The sequence below is a fragment of the Arachis stenosperma genome, chromosome 6, assembly GCF_014773155.1.
Source record: "Arachis stenosperma cultivar V10309 chromosome 6, arast.V10309.gnm1.PFL2, whole genome shotgun sequence".
In the NCBI taxonomy this organism is placed as follows: Eukaryota; Viridiplantae; Streptophyta; class Magnoliopsida; order Fabales; family Fabaceae; genus Arachis; species Arachis stenosperma.
The window spans coordinates 59,369,941-59,384,642 of record NC_080382.1 but is presented as its reverse complement, the minus strand read 5'-3'; the positions used below and the strand labels follow the sequence as shown (position 1 = coordinate 59,384,642).

The 14,702-nt window shown below is 39.3% G+C and overlaps 1 non-coding gene across 1 annotated transcript; it reads right to left on the bottom strand.

Annotated features, from left to right (window-relative positions):
• Positions 1-4,422: 4,422 nt before the first annotated feature.
• Positions 4,423-4,530, bottom strand: LOC130937237 (small nucleolar RNA R71). Its single transcript, XR_009068463.1, has one exon. It is a non-coding gene; the product is annotated as a small nucleolar RNA R71 (small nucleolar RNA).
• Between the last annotated feature and the right edge of the window lie 10,172 nt (positions 4,531-14,702).

Here is a 14,702-nt window from a genome sequence, read left to right as displayed (position 1 = left end):
AAAAAACTTCATTTACTTGTCCATATGGTGTATTTGCTTATAGGAGAATGCCCATTGAATTGTGCAATGCACCTGCAACATTGATTCATGGAAACTTGTCTCTCAACAAATCTCCCTTTGGCAAGTATACCGAATTGTCATCAAGTAAAAACTCACAATAGAGTGAGGTCAAATCCACAGGGATTAACGGATTAAGCAATCAATGGTTAATTGATTATCCTAGTTAGACGAATCATATTAGAGTGATAAGTAACAAGAAAATGTAAATGGCATAAAAGTAAAGAAATGCAATAAAGTGCAGAAAAGTAAATGGCAAGAAAAGTAAATGTAAGAACAAAAAATAAAATGAACATTGGGATCCAGAGATATTGTAATCTTTCGGATCAAGTTCATTCTCATCTCTTCCTCAATCAATGCATTCATTGATCTCCTTGGCAATCTTAAGTGATTGGATCCCAATTCCATGGCAATCCAATATCTCTAAACTTGAACAATTTTCCAATTCCTTGATTTAATTGCTCATGGGAAGAGATGAAGTATGGTCACTGATTATACCACACACATTCATAGATCAAAGTATTGGGAGGATTACATGTCACTATATCCGCCCAACCCCCAACCTAATCCAATGTGAGAGAGCATTTCTAGCATGATCTCCTCATTCCTCTTCCAAGGTTCTGAGGAGATCCAATTATGGAGAGCTTCTCTTCCAAGATAGCTAACCAATTGGATGAAGATCGAAAGCTCTCAAGTAAAATCAAGAGAAAAGAAAGAAGAAGAAGAATAAGAACTACAATTGATCCATTGAATCACAATAGAGCTCTCTAACCCAATGAAAAGAGTTAGTTGATCATTGCTCTACCAAAATAGGAAAGAAAAAAAGTGCAAAAAAATAAAGATGAAGATTAAAATTAACATTGAAACTTCCAAATTCATAAATGAAAAGTACAAAGAAAAGTGATGAGCGGATAATTTGTACGCTTTTTGGCATTGTTTTTAGTATGTTTTTAGTATATTTGGTTGAGTTTTTAGTATATTTTTATTAGTTTTTAGTTAAAATTCATTTTTCTGGACTTTACTATGAGTTTGTGTGTTTTTCTGTGATTTCAGATATTTTCTGGCTGAAATTGAGGGACCTGAGCAAAAATCTGATTCAGAGACTGAAAAAGACTGCAGATGCTGTTGGATTCTGACCTCCCTGCACTCGAAGTGGATTTTCTGGAGATACAGAAGCCCAATTGGCGCGCTCTCAACGGCGTTGGAAAGTAGACATCCTGGGCTTTCCAGCAATATATGATAGTCCATACTTTGCCCAATATTTGATGGCCCAAACCGGCGTTCAAAGTCACCTTCAGAAATTCCAGCGTTAAACGCCGGAACTGGCACCAAAGTGGGAGTTAAACGCCCAAACTGGCACAAAAGCTGGCGTTTAACTCCAAGAAGAGTCTCTACACGAAAATACTTCATTGCTCAGCCCAAGCACACACCACGTGGGCCCGGAAGTGGATTTTTATGTCATTTACTCATCTCTGTAAACCTTAAGCTACTAGTTTCCTATAAATAGGACCTTTTACTATTGTGTTTTCATCTTTTGATCATGTTTTTATGATTGAACCCTCTTTGGGAGGCTGGCCTCACGGCCATGCCTAGACCTTGTTCTTATGTGTTTTCAACGGTGGAGTTTCTACACACCATAGATTAAGGTGTGAAGCTCTGCTGTACCTCGAGTATTAATGCAATTACTATTGTTCTTCTATTCAATTCAGCTTGTTCTTATTCCAAGATATTCATTCGCACTCAAGAACTTGATGAATGTGATGATTATGTGACGCTCATCATCATTCTCACTTATGAACAAGTGACTGACAACCACTTCTGTTCTACAAGCAAACAAGGCTCTAATGTTTATCTCTTGGGTTCTTTAACCGGAATCTTCGTGGTATAAGCTAGAATTGATGGCGGCATTCAAGAGAATCCGGAAGGTCTAAACCTTGTCTGTGGTATTCTGAGTAGGATTCAATGATTGAATGACTGTGAGAAGCTTCAAACTCGCGATTGTGGGGCGTTAGTGACAGACGCAAAAGAATCACTGGATTCTATTCCGACATGATCGAGAACCGACAGCTGGATAGCCGTGCCGTGACAGGGTGCGTTGAACATTTCCACTGAGAGGATGGGAGGTAGCCACTGACAACGGTGAAACCCTTGCATACAACTTGCCATGGAAAGGAGTAAGAAGGATTGGATGAAGACAGTAGGAAAGCAGAGAGACGGAAGGGACACAGCATCTTCATGCGCTTATCTGAAATTCCCACCAATGAATTACATAAGTATCTCTATCTTTATCTCTATGTTTTATTCGTATATCACCATATCCATTTGAGTTTGCCTGACTAAGATTTACAAGATGACCATAGCTTGCTTCATACCAACAATCTCCGTGGGATCGACCCTTACTCGCGTAAGGTTTATTACTTGGACGACCCAGTGCACTTGCTGGTTAGTTGTGCGGAGTTGTGATGAAGAGTTGAGATTGCAATGAGTGTACCATGTTGATGGCGCCATTGATGATCACAATTTCGTGCACCAAGTTTTTGGCGCCGTTGCCGGGGATTGTTGAGTTTGGACAACTGACGGTTCATCTTGTTGCTTAGATTAGGTATTTTTCTTCAGAGTTCTTAAGAACGAATTCTAGTGTTTCAAGGTGATAATCTTATCATCACCAAAGCTGATTGATTCTCATCAATTTAGCTCTTGAATGCAATGTCCTGCTGAAGCTTGGCTATTCATGTCTAATTCCTTTAGACTGAAGCTTTAGACTAACATTACATGATTCCTGGAATTCTCATTAAGAATTTTGATACCTTTATTTTCTTTTCCACTTAATTTTCGAAAAATCCAAAAAAAAATTACAAAATCATAAAAAACCAAAAATATTTTATGTTTCTTGTTTGAGTCTAGTGTCTTATTTTAAGTTTGGTGTCTTGCATGCATTGTTTATTTTGATCTTGGTTCTATTTTCAAGTCAATAGTACAGGGAACTGAAGATTCAGAACATTCAGCAGAGGAATTACACAGAAAAAGCTGGGCGTTCAAAACGCCCAGTGAAGAAGGACAGACTGGCGTTTAAACGCCAGCCAGGGTGCCTGGTTGGGCGTTTAATGCCCAAAAAGGTAGTGCATTGGGCGTTAAACGCCAGAATGTACACCATTCTGGGCGTTTAACGCCAGGATGGCACAAGGGGGAGGATTTTGTTTTCAAATCAATTTTTTTTCAAGTTTTCAAAGTTTTTCAAAATCAAATCTTTTTCAAATCATATCTTTTCAATCAAATGTTTTCAAAATCAATTTCTTTCCTTTTTCAAAGATACTTGCTATCAATTAATGATTTGATTCAACATTTCAAGTATGTTGCCTTTTCTGTTGAGAAAGGTTTAATGTTTGAATCATATCTTTTCTTGATAGCCAAGTTATTAATTTTTAAAATCAAATCTTTTTAAAATTGTTTTCAAATCATAACTTTTCAATCATATCTTTTTAATCACATCTTTTTCAAAATAGTTTTTAATCATATCTTTTTTATTTCTAATTTCAAAATCTTTTTCAAAAATTACTTGATTTCTTTCTCACTCTTGATTTTCGAAAATCAATTAAAGTTTTTCAAAATGTTTTCAAAATCTTTCACTTAATTTTCGAAAATTTCTTCCTCTCTTCTCACATCCTTCTATCTTATCCTTCTCAATGCACAATTCGAACTCTATCTTACTAAGTTCGAATTCTTCTACCTCTTCCTTCTAATTTTCTTTTCCTCTGACACCTCAAGGAATCTCTATACTGTGACATAGAGGATTCCACATTTTCTTGTTCTCTTCTCTTTCATATGAGCAGGAATAAAGACAAAAGCATTTTTGTTGAAGCTGACCCTGAACCTGAAAGGACCTTGAAGCGAAAGCTAAGAGAAGCTAAGGCACAACTCTCTGTAGAGGACCTAACAGAAATCTTCAAAGAAGAAGAACCCATGGCAGCCGAAAACAACAACAATGCCAACAATGCAAGGAAGGTGCTGGGTGACTTTACTGCACCTACTCCCGACTTCTATGGGAGAAGCATCTCTATCCCTGCCATTGGAGCAAACAACTTTGAGCTTAAGCCTCAATTAGTTTCTCTAATGCAATAGAATTGCAAGTTCCATGGACTTCCATTGGAAGATCCTCATCAGTTCTTAGCTGAATTCTTGCAAATCTGTGACACTGTCAAGACTAATGGGGTTGACCCTGAGGTCTACAGACTGATGCTATTCCCTTTTGCTGTAAGAGATAGAGCTAGGACATGGTTGGACTCACAACCTAAAGAAAGCCTGGACTCATGGGAAAAGCTAGTCAATGCCTTTTTGGCAAAGTTCTTTCCACCTCAAAAATTGAGTAAGCTTAGAGTGGAAGTCCAAACCTTCAGACAGAAGGATGGAGAATCCCTCTATGAAGCTTGGGAAAGATACAAACAATTAATCAGAAAATGTCCTTCTGACATGCTTCCTGAATGGAGCATCATAGGTATTTTCTATGATGGTCTCTCTGAACTATCCAAGATGTCTTTGGATAGCTCTGCTGGAGGATCTCTTCATCTGAAGAAGACGCCTACAGAAGCTCAAGAACTAATTGAAATGGTTGCAAATAACCAATTCATGTACACTTCTGAAAGGAATCCTGTGAACAATGGGACAAATCAGAAGAAAGGAGTTCTTGAGATTGATACTCTGAATGCCATTCTGGCTCAGAACAAGATATTGACTCAACAAGTCAATTTGATTTCTCAAAGTCTGTCTGGAATGCAAAATACACCAAGCAGTACTAAGGATGCTTCATCTGAAGAAAAAGCCTATGATCCTGAGAACCCTTCAATGGAAGAGGTGAATTACCTAGGAGAACCCTATAGAAACACCTATAATTCTTCATCGAGAAATCATCCAAATTTCTCATGGAAGGATCAACAGAGACCTCAACAAGGTTTCAACAACAATAATGGTGGAAGAAACAGGTTAGCAATGGCAAGCCTTTTCCATCATCTTCTCAGCAACAGACAGAGAATTCTAAGCAGAACCACTCTGACTTAGCAACCATGGTCTCTGATCTAATCAAAACCACTCAAAGTTTCATGACTGAAACAAGGTCCTCCATTAGGAATTTGGAGGCACAAGTGGGACAGCTGAGCAAGAAAATTACTGTACTCCCTCCTAGTACTCTTCCAAGCAATACAGAAGAAAATCCAAAAGGAGAGTGCAAGGCCATCAACATGGCCGAATTTGGAGAGGAAGGAGAGGAAGTGAATGCCACTAAGGAAGACCTCAATGGGCGTATACTAGCCTCCAATGAGTTCCCTAATGAGGAACCATGGGAATCTGAGGCTCAGAATGAGACCATAGAGATTCCATTGGACTTACTTCTGCCTTTCATGAGCTCTGATGAGTATTCCTCCTCTGAAGAGGATGAGTATGTCACTGAAGAGCAAGTTGCTAAATACCTTGGAGCAATCATGAAGCTAAATGACAAGTTATTTGGAAATGAGACTTGGGAGAACGAACCTCCTTTGCTCACCAAAGAACTGGATGACTTGTCTAGGCAGAAATTACCTCAAAAGAGACAAGATCCTGGGAAGTTTTCACTACCTTGTACCATAGGCACCATGACCTTCAAGAAGGCTCTATGTGACTTAGGGTCAAGTGTAAACCTCGTGCCTCTCTCTGTAATGGAGAAGCTAGGGATCTTTGAGGTACAAGCTGCAAGAATCTCACTAGAGATGGCAGACAATTCAAGAAAACAAGCTTATGGACTTGTAGAGGATGTTCTGGTGAAAATTAAAGACCATTACATCCCTGCTGATTTCATAGTCCTAAAGACTGGGAAGTGCATGGATGAATCCATCATCCTTGGCAGACCCTTCCTAGCCACAGCAAAGGCTGTGATTGATGTTGATGGAGGTGAACTGATCATTCAAGTGAATGAAGAATCCTTTGTGTTTAAGGCTCAAGGATATCCCTCTGTCACCATGGAGAGGAAGCATGAAGAGCTTCTCTCAAATCAGAGTCAAACAGAGCCCCCACAGTCAAACTCTAAGTTTGGTGTTGGGAGGCCACAACCAAACTCTAAGTTTGGTGTTGAACCCCCACATTCAAACTCTAAGTTTGGTGTTGGGAGGTTCCAACATTGCTCTGAGCATTTGTGAGGCTCCATGAGAGCCCTCTGTCAAGCTACTGACATTAAAGAAGCGCTTGTTGGGAGGCAACCCAATGTCATATTTTATCTATTTTCCTTTGTTATTTTATTTTATTTTGTAGGTTGATGATCATGAGAAGTCACAAAATCAATTGAAAAAGCAAAAACAGAATGAAAAACAGGAAGAAAAATAGCACACCCTGGAGGAAGAACCTACTGGCGTTTAAACGCTAGTAAGGCTAGCAGGTGGGCGTTTAACGCCCAGTCTGGCACCATTCTGGGCGTTTAACGCCAGAAAGGGGCACCAGACTGGCGTTAAACGCCAGGAAAGGGCAAGAACCTGGCGTTAAACGCCAGAAATGGGCACCAGCCTGGCGTTTAACACCAGAATTGGCTCAAAACGCATTTTTGCATGCCATTTGGTGCAGGGATGACTTTTCCTTGACACCTCAGGATCTGTGGACCCCACAGGATCCCCACTAACCCCACCACCCTCTCTCTTCTTCACCCATTCACCACTCACCTCAATACCTCTTCCCCAAAAACCCTTCACCTATCAAATTCCATCTTTCTCTTCACCACTCACATCCATCCTTCATAAAACCCTACCCCTCCCCTCACCCCTATATAAACCCTTCTTCACTCCTTCATTTTCACACACCCTGAACACTACTTCTTCCCCCTTTGGCCGAAACATAAGCCTCCTCCATCTCCTCCATTTTCTTCTTCTTCTACTCTCTTCTTTCTTCTTTTCCTCGAGGACGAGCAAACCTTTTAAGTTTGGTGTGGTAAAAGCATTGCTTTTTGTTTTTCCATAACCATTTATGGCATCCAAGGCCGGAGAAACCTCTAGAAAGAGGAAAGGGAAGGCAAAAGCTTCCACCTCCGAGTCATGGGAGATGGAGAGATTCATCTCAAGGGTGCATCAAGACCACTTCTATGAAGTTGTGGCCTTGAAGAAGGTGATCCCTGAGATCCCTTTCAAACTCAAAAAGGGTCAACTTTGATCAAAGGTTGGACCAAGTCCTCATAGACATTTGTGAAGAGGGCGCTCAATGGAAGAGAGATTCAAGAGGGAAGCCAGTTCAACTGAGAAGGCATGACCTCAAGCCCATCACTAAGAAAAGGATGGAGCAAACAAGAGATCCCACTCATCATGAAATCCCTGAGATACCTCAAGGGATGCACTTTCCTCCACAAGACTATTGGGAGCAACTGAACACCTCCCTAGGAGAATTGAGTTCCAACATGGGACAACTAAGGGTGGAGCACCAAGAACATTCCATCCTCCTCCATGAAATTAGAGAAGATCAAAAAAATCATGAGAGAGGAGCAACAAAGACAAGGAAGAGACATTGAGGAGCTCAAGCACTCCATAGGATCTTCAAGAGGAAGAACAAGCTGCCATCACTAAGGTGGACCCGTTCTTTAATTTCCTTGTTCTTTATTTTTCTGTTTTTCGAATTTTAGTGCTTATGTTTGTTTCTTGTGATCATTAGTGTCTTAAGTGTCTATGCCTTAATGTTATGAATGTCCTATGAATCCATCACCTTTCTTGAATAAAAAAAAATGTTCTTAATTGAAAAAGAAAAAGAATTGCATGAATTTTGAATTTTATAACAGTTTAATTATTTTGATGTGGTGGCAACACTTTTGTTTTCTGAATGCATGCTTAAACAGTGCATATGTCTTTTGAATTTGTGATTCATGAATGTTGGCTCTTGAAAGAATGATGAAAAAGGAGACATGTTACTGAGGATCTGAAAAATCATCAAAATGATTCTTGAAGCAAGAAAAAGCAGTGAATACAAAAAAAAACGAAAAAAAAAGAGAAAAGAGACGAAAAAAAGAAAAAAAAAGAGAGAAAGAAAAAGAAAAGAAAAAGAAGGAAATAAAGTTGTGATCCAAGGCAAAAAGAGTGTGCTTAAGAACCCTGGACACCTCTAATTGGGGACTTTAGCAAAGCTGAGTCACAATCTGAAAAGGTTCACCCAATTATGTGTCTGTGGCATGTATGTATCCGGTGGTAATACTGGAAGACAGAGTGCTTTGGGCCACATCCAAGACTCAATAAGTAGCTGTGTTCAAGAATCATCATACTTAGCTAGGAGAATCAATAACACTATCTGGATTCTGAGTTCCTAAAGAAGCCAATCATTCTGAGTTTCAAAGGATAGAGTGAGATGCCAAAACTGTTCAGAGGCAAAAAGCTAAAAGCCCCGCTCATCTAATTAATACTGATCTTCATAGATGTTTTTGGAATTCATTGCATGTTCTCTTCTTTTTATCTTATTTGATTTTCAGTTGTTTGAGGACAAGCAACAATTTAAGTTTGGTGTTGTGATGAGCGGATAATTTGTACGCTTTTTGGCATTGTTTTTAGTATGTTTTTAGTATATTTGGTTGAGTTTTTAGTATATTTTTATTAGTTTTTAGTTAAAATTCACTTTTCTGGACTTTACTATGAGTTTGTGTGTTTTTCTGTGATTTCAGGTATTTTCTAGCTGAAATTGAGGGACCTGAGCAAAAATCTGATTCAGAGACTGAAAAGGACTGCAGATGCTGTTGGATTCTGACCTCCCTGCACTCGAAGTGGATTTTCTGGAGCTACAGAAGTTCAATTGGCGCGCTCTCAACGGCGTTGGAAAGTAGACATCCTGGGCTTTCCAGCAATGTATGATAGTCCATACTTTGCCCAAGATTTGATGGCCCAAACCGGCGTTCAAAGTCACCTTCAGAAATTCCAGCGTTAAACGCCGGAACTGGCACCAAAGTGGGAGTTAAACGCCCAAACTGGCACAAAAGCTGGCGTTTAACTCCAAGAAGAGTATCTACACGAAAATACTTCATTGCTCAGCCCAAGCACACACCACGTGGGCCCGGAAGTGGATTTTTATGTCATTTACTCATCTTTGTAAACCTTAAGCTACTAGTTTCCTATAAATAGGACCTTTTACTATTGTGTTTTCATCTTTTGATCATGTTTTTATGATTGAACCCTCTTTGGGAGGCTGGCCTCACGGCCATGCCTAGACCTTGTTCTTATGTATTCTCAACGGTGGAGTTTCTACACACCATAGATTAAGGTGTGGAGCTCTGCTGTACCTCGAGTATTAATGCAATTACTATTGTTCTTCTATTCAATTCAGCTTGTTCTTATTCCAAGATATTCATTCGCACTCAAGAACTTGATGAATGTGATGATTATGTGACGCTCATCATCATTCTCACTTATGAACAAGTGACTGACAACCACTTCTGTTCTACAAGCAAACAAGGCTCTAATGTTTATCTCTTGGGTTCTTTAACCGGAATCTTCGTGGTATAAGCTAGAATTGATGGCGGCATTCAAGAGAATCCGGAAGGTCTAAACCTTTTCTGTGGTATTCTGAGTAGGATTCAATGATTGAATGACTGTGACGAGCTTCAAACTCGCGATTGTGGGGCATTAGTGACAGACGCAAAAGAATCACTGGATTCTATTCCAACATGATCGAGAACCGACAGCTGGATAGCCGTGCCGTGACAGGGTGCGTTGAACATTTCCACTGAGAGGATGGGAGGTAGCCACTAACAACGGTGAAACCCTTGCATACAGCTTGCCATGGAAAGGAGTAAGAAGGATTGGATGAAGACAGTAGGAAAGCAGAGAGACGGAAGGGACACAGCATCTTCGTGCGCTTATCTGAAATTTCCACCAATGAATTACATAAGTATCTCTATCTTTATCTCTATGTTTTATTCGTATATCACCATATCCATTTGAGTTTGCCTGACTAAGATTTACAAGATGACCATAGCTTGCTTCATACCAACAATCTCCGTGGGATCGACCCTTACTCGCGTAAGGTTTATTACTTGGACGACCCAGTGCACTTGCTGGTTAGTTGTGCGGAGTTGTGATGAAGAGTTGAGATTGCAATGAGCGTACCATGTTGATGGCGCCATTGATGATCACAATTTCGTGCACCAAAAAGAAACTACTCGTAAGGAAGAAAAGAAGAGAAAAGGATGAAGAGTGGTTGAGGGGAGGGGTCCGAAGACCTACTCCCCTTGGAGTGTGCCAATTCACAGAAGTTCGAATTGGTCTTCACTCTCTCCCCCTTCCTTCAATTCTCCGTTCCAGGATATTTTGAATGTAGAAACTAAGGCCTTTATATAGGCTCTCTTAAATTACAAAATGAAATTAAAAGCAAATTACATTTAAATGAAAATTCCTATTCTAGATGCTTCTTGTGGCCTTGATTGGTTGACAATTGCGGGCTTGCTTACTTGAGCTTTGAAGTGGACATTGAGAGAGAAGTGAATCAAATTAAGGTCCAGGGTGACTTGGCTTTATTGCTTCCGTTAGCCACACTAATGCTACAAGTGTGGCGTTAGTGCTGAAGTTAGTGCGGCTAACGTCACACTTGCTACCCAGTTGGTGTTTTTGGGGCTTAACTGATACCTCTTGTTTGTGCTTCAATTTCATGCCCACTATAAAGTATTATATATCTTTAAAAAGCTCTGAATGTCAGCTTTCTAACGCAACTAGAAGCACCTCAATTGGACGGCTGTAACTCAGGTTATGCTGCTTTGAAGTGGACAAGGTCGCTGGCATAGTCGCTAGCGTTACTGGAAAACGTGAGTCACGATAATGCTAGTGATCAGGGGCTTAATATTGCTAGGTTCTGGAGCTCAAACTTAATGTCCACCTCATACTATTATATATTGTTAGAAAGCTCTGGATGTCTACTTTCCAACGCCATTAGAAGCGCATCATTTGGAGCTCTACAGCTCGATTTACACTTCTTGGAAGGTGAAGAGGTCAGTTGGCCTTACTACAGGTTGATACCATGTTCATCTTTGCAATTTAGTGTCCATCATGTAGTGCCATATATGCTTGGAAATTTATGAAATCCTACTTTCCAATGCAACTGGAATCACCTCATTTGGAGCTTTGTGGCTCAAGTTATTCATGTTTGAAGAAGGCATGGTCAGGCTACCAGGTGAGATTTTTGCCCACGTTAATGTCCACGTTAGTGTAACTAACGTGGCCATTAACGTGGGTCTTCCTTTGCTTTGCTAGCATTAGTGGCGTTCACCTTTTCCACTAACGTTGGCATCTCCTTTTCCTTCCACGTTAGTTCCCACGTTAATGTAACTAACGTGGAAGCTAACGTGGGTCTTCTTGCCCTTCGCTAGCGTTAGTGGCGTTCACCTTTTCCACTAACGTTGGCGTCTCCCTTTCCTTCCACATTAGTTCCCACGTTAATGTAACTAACGTGGAAGCTAACGTGGATCTTCTTGCCCTTCATTAGCGTTATTGACACTCACTTTTGCCAATAACGCTGCTCCTTCTCCAAAGTTGATGCCATTAATGTTCCCACTAACGTTCCAACTTTCCTTCCTTTCACCTATGCGTGAGATTTTGTTTCATGCAGAGATTTTTCATGCTATTAATCATATATTGGCAACATTTGTATGAAAACTAAACAGAAATCTACTGAAATGACTACTAAAAGTAGGTAATGATGCACGCGCATCACAACACCAAACTTAAATCTTGCTTGTCCCAAGCAAGGAAAGAATTATGCATAAAGGATTCTTTTTATTGGAGTGTGCTAAAGAATTTCTTATGATGCCTTAGTGAGTGAAGTGATTAAGTGATAATGGAGGCCAACTCCAATTATATGCTTATGCAAGGGTTTCATTGTTCATTAGTCCTTACATATTGGAAGTTTTAGATCTTAGGAGTGTTATTCGGATGGCATTATGGAGTCCTCTTTATAGATTATCACCTTGAAGCAGTATTTATTTGTCTTGGCCTCGACTCTAGGTGTCATGTCTCAAAGCGGCCCTTTAGGATAAGTTTTCAATCAATACTCCCAACCCAGTTGGGTTAAGGTATTAGGTGATGAAGCACCCCTTAGGATTTACTTGCTCAGGCCTCTTTCTTTGATACAAATTCACCACAAGCATGTAACTATGACAATAACTCTTTGAGTTTTTGTATCTTTCTTTTTCGTCCTAGTAATTGATGCTCAGAGCCTTGGGATTTTTCCTTATTTTTCTTTTTCTTTTGTTTTCTTTTGTTTACTGCTTCTTGGTTCAATAGATTTTTGAGAATTTCCATAACACTTCTCCAAATTTCAATTCCTGTCTATGAGCTCCCATGCAAGTTTTCACAAACATGTAACCTCAATACACAATCATACAATCAATCCATTTCTCTTAATCTTTAGCTTGCCTCAAAGTTGATAAAATTTCTCAACACTTTCCTTTCAAAAGAATAATTTCTTCGATGCATTTTTAAGTATAGTAGGTGCAAGCAGATTAAAGATGAAGGTGCAATGATAAGCAGTGAACCATGCTTATTATTAAAAGTAACATAACAGAATAGAGGTAGACCACAAAATTCAAAACAAGAGACATTCATGATTGCCATTAAGTCTACTGGGAGTAAATGAGAAAGAAAACAACCTTTGTAGCTCATCTTCGCCCTTGTTGTCCCTTCCTGCAGACTTCCCCCCTCCAATCACCATCTTAGAATAAGTGCTTTGCTGGCAAGCAACAAGTAGGAGCAGTGGTGTTGAGATTGTGATTCAACCATGAATGTAAAAAAAGAGAAACAAGATATGAGTAATGCATAAAATTAAGCAAGCTTGGTTAAAAATGACACTACAGGCCTAAGAAGCAAAGGCATTATGATTGTACAAACAAGTGGTGCTGCTGGATACATTGCATAGAAAAAATAAGTGGCACACCAAACTTAATGTGGCACTTTCTCTTGGAATTGATGCAAGTATCCAGAAAGATTGAAAATAGATTGTTACAGGGCAACACCAAACTTAGAATGTAATCATATGCAAATTTTATTTGAAAATAAGCTAAGTAAAAGAAACTGTTGTATTAATAACAAAATCACCAAGAGTCAGAGCTGTCACGAATAGGGGCTTCTTGGTGAGGCATTAACACAAATAGTTAGAGAGCATAGAAAACAAAGAACCAAAGCAATTACATGAACAAAACAAAACAAAGGAAAATGTCTAATCTAGGTAATCAACCAACCGGTAGTTTGTTAATCACTATTAATCCCCGACAACGGCACCATAAACTTGATGCACGGAAACTTGTGTCTCAACAAATCTCCCTTCGGCAAGTATACCGAATTATCGTCAAGTAAAAACTGACAATAGAGTGAGGTCGAATCCACAGGGATTAACAGATTAAGCAATCAATGGTTAATTGATTATCCTAGTTAGACGAATCATATTACAGTGATAAGTAACAAGGAAATGTAAATGGCATAAAAGTAAAGAAATGCAATAAAGTGCAGAAAAGTAAATGGCAAGAAAAGTAAATGTAAGAACTAAAAAAAAATGAACATTGGGATCAAGAGATATTGCAATCCTCTGGATCAAGTTCATTCTCATCTCTTCCTTAATCAATGCATTCATTGATTTCCTTGGCATTCTTAAGTGATTGGATCCCAATTCCTTGGCAATCCAATCTCTCTAAGCTTGAACAATTTCCCAATTCCTTGATTTAATTGCTCATGGGAAGAGATGAAGTATGGTCACTGATTATACCACACACATTCATAGATCAAAGTATTGGGAGGGTTACATGTCATTATATCCGCCCAACCCCCAACCTAATCCAATGTGAGAGAGCATTTCTAGCATGATCTCCTCATTCCTCTTCTAAGGTTTCGAGGAGATCCAATTATGGAGAGCTTATCTTCCAAGATAGCTAACCAATTGGATGAAGATCGAAAGCTCTCTAGTAAAATCAAGAGAAAATAAAGAAGAAGAAGAATAAGAACTACAATTGATCTATTGAATCACAATAGAGCTCTCTAACACAATGAAAAGAGTTAGTTGATCATTGCTCTACCAAAATAGGAAAGAAAGAAAGTGCAGAAAAGTAAAGATGAAGATTAAAACTAACATTGAAACTTCCAAATTCATAAATGAAAAGTACAAAGAAAAGAAACTACTCCTAAGGAAGAAAAAAAGAGAAAAGGAGGAAGAGTGGTTGAGGGGAGGGGTCCGAAGACCCACTCCCCTTGGAGTGTGCCAATTCACAGAAGTTCGAATTGGTCTTCACTCTCTCCCCCTTCCTTCAATTCTCCGTTCCAGGATATTTTGAATGTAAAAACTAAGGCCTTTATATAGGCTCTCCTAAATTAGAAAATGAAATTAAAAGCAAATTACAATTAAATGAAAATTCCTATTCTAGATGCTTCTTGTGGCCTTGATTGGTTGAAAATTGTGGGCTTGCTTGCTTGAGCTTTGAAGTGGACATTGAGAGAGAAGTGAATCAAATTGAGGTCCAGGGTGACTTGGCTTTATTGCTTCCGTTAGCCACACTAACGCTACAAGTGTGGCGTTAGTGCTGAAGTTAGTGCGGCTAACGTCACACTTGCTACCCAGTTGGTGTTTTTGGGGCTTAAAAGATACCTATTGTTTGTGCTCCAATTTCATGCCCACTATAAAGTATTATATATCTT